Raw genomic sequence first — 2,684 nt, forward strand, 5'->3', positions numbered from 1 at the left:
TATTCTGTGTTTGCTCTCAAGACCAGGCCTGCCTTCCTACTTCCTGCTTTCATGTCTTCCTGTCTTCCTCCTTTCTTCCTGTCTTGACTTAGATGAGCCCCCCTGTCTGGGTCCACCGATAGCCAACCCACGCACAACAGGTCAAAGGGCCAGGTGTCTACTCCCACCCGAGTCTGTGTGTTCCGGAGTCTGAGACGGACTCCCAATTCCTCCACAGAGAGAGTGGCCAGGGAGGGGTGCGTGGACTCCTGCCTGCACTTGTTGCAGCCCAAGTGCGCGAGCAGCGGTGTCCTTGGGACTGTAGTCACCCTAATGCAGGGCATGGCAGGGAGCCCTAAGAGCCTGTGAGCGGAGGAAGGGCTCAGACCTTTCCATTATTGAGAGTGGACAGCAGAGCCAGGGCGTGGGAAGGACTGGGCAACCCTGGAGAGTGCCAGCAGGGGTGAGGGGAACGGGTAACCGCAGGAGCTCAGAGCTTCCTGTTTCTCTTCTGTCTCACCTTAAGTCTTGAAGAAGCTAGGGGGATTGATTGCCCAGGAGTATAGATGCCCCTTGACCCTAAGGGTTCACCCCTAAACTCCACTAACCTCTGGATAAATCTTCTAGAATGTTCCTCACTATGCTTTACGTCTTCAGTTGCTCTCTATGTCCTTGTCCTTGACATGCAGAGACTGTGTCCATTTCCTGTCACGGTTTCCCAGTCTCATCTATTCCAGACCATGGAAGGGATCACAGACCCTGAGAAAATCCATACGTGCTTATCCTGCCCATCCTTCCTGCCAAGACCCAGGAGGAAGCAATAGGGGCAGGTAGGATCTGCCCCACAGATGCCTGTAATGGAAAAATCTCAGCTGCAGACCCGGAGGGGGGCAGTTATTTAGGGAATTCACATGTGAGTCCTGTGCCCTGAGAGTAGATTTCCTGGACAAGAGGTCTATAATTCCTCTACAGGGAGCTCCCTCCAGGCCTGGAGGGGATGCAACCCAGCCAGCCAAGCCAGCGGGTGCCTTAGGCCTCCGGCCAAAGCCCATCCCCTCTCTCCTTCATTCCCAGTCAGGGTTCTCAGACAAGCCTCTGCTCAGCAGGGGTCCACTCACTCCATCTCTGGGCCTAGAGAAACCGGGACACTGCAGGGGAACCCTGTCCTCTGACTGCTCCCGGTAGGTGGGGGCAGGAATTTTTCTTCTCTGTCCCCCACCCTTATTCTTTGACTCTTCATCAAATGAATGACCTCATCACCCCCAAAGCAGGGGTCCCTGTTTCTATTGAGTATAATGCTGAAGACACTTTCCCAGCTGGAAGTGAAGCCCCGCCCACTTCTCCCCAAGCCCCACTTCCGAGATCCCCCGCGCCTCCTTATACAAATCACTCTCGGTGGAGATGCCTGTATCTTCCTCCCAGAAGGAGCTCAAGGAAGTCATTGTTCTTTCTAGTTCATGGACTTGGTATTTGAGCATAATGACTTCCATGCTCTCCTCAGAAATGCCACACCTTCCGGTTTTGACTGCCTCCGATGCCGTTCACCAACCTCAGACTCAGACTCAGCCAGAGATCCTCTATAGCAATGAAGGAGAGGCTCTTACACGCCACACACAGAATGGCACAGATGCCACCAAATGCCTGCTGAGCCTGGCTGAGGGCTGCCTCCGGGGTGCCTTGGCGTCTTCGGTACTTTACCTTCCCACCTGCCCCTAGGTGCCAGAGTCTCCATTGTCCTGAGCACTAGATGCAAGTCTGGCCGACTTTTAAATGTTGTGACACAAAGTTGTCACCTACAATGTCCACATCATCTAGGAGAACTGTGCAATGATGTTATCGAAAATGAATGACCACTATAAAGTACTTCGTAATGTTTGAAGTGAGTTCAGGATGTTGTGTTGGGCCAAATTCATAGCTATCTCTGGGTGTATGCAGCCCAGGGGCAACAAGTCAGACATGTCTGGCTCAGGGGTTACATTTGGGAGGCCTTAGGAGGACCCTCTCTCCTCTGTCTCCAGACGTCGGTCCCTAGCAAGGAGCTTCAAATGCAAATGCAAGCTAAGAGTCATGCTGTACTCTGCTTCTAACTCTCCTTTGTCACGGTGTCCCTGCAGTTTCCACAGCAGAGGGACCAGGCTGTTGCTTTTTCTGGGAAATTGGATGTGGACTCGGGAGATTCTGCTTCTGTCTTATCTACTCAGATTACCGAATTCTTATCACCTGGAAATATAGGCAGTTAGTCCACAAAGACCTCTGGCATTCTAGGACACTGAGTTGATGTCTCCCTAGGGGCCACATCTCTTCCTCCTGCTACCCATTCCCCATTTCTTTCCCTTGCTTCCCTCTCTCTCTCTCTCTCTCTCTCTCTCTCTCTCTCTCTCTCTCTCTCTCTCTCTCTGTCTCTCTCTCTCTGTCTCTCTCTCTCTGTCTCTCTCTCTGTCTCTCTCTCTGTCTCTCTCTCTCTCTCTGTCTCTCTCTCTGTCTCTCTCTCTCTCTCTCTCTGTCTCTCCCCCCCCCCCTTTGGAGCTGCCACCATGGGATTGGGAAGTGCTGAGGGAGATGAGGGGGGCGCAGAACAAAACAGGACCATCAGCCCGGCCAGTAGCTAAAGGGGCGGGAGGGGAGGAGTCCTCAGGGATCCAGTTTCAACAAACGTTTCTTTCCCCGAGAAGGGGAAGGCGGGGGTGAGGGGGAGAGGGACCTAT

This window comes from Mesocricetus auratus, unplaced genomic scaffold (genome assembly GCF_017639785.1).
Source record: "Mesocricetus auratus isolate SY011 unplaced genomic scaffold, BCM_Maur_2.0 Super-Scaffold_100676, whole genome shotgun sequence".
Taxonomy (NCBI): Eukaryota; Metazoa; Chordata; class Mammalia; order Rodentia; family Cricetidae; genus Mesocricetus; species Mesocricetus auratus.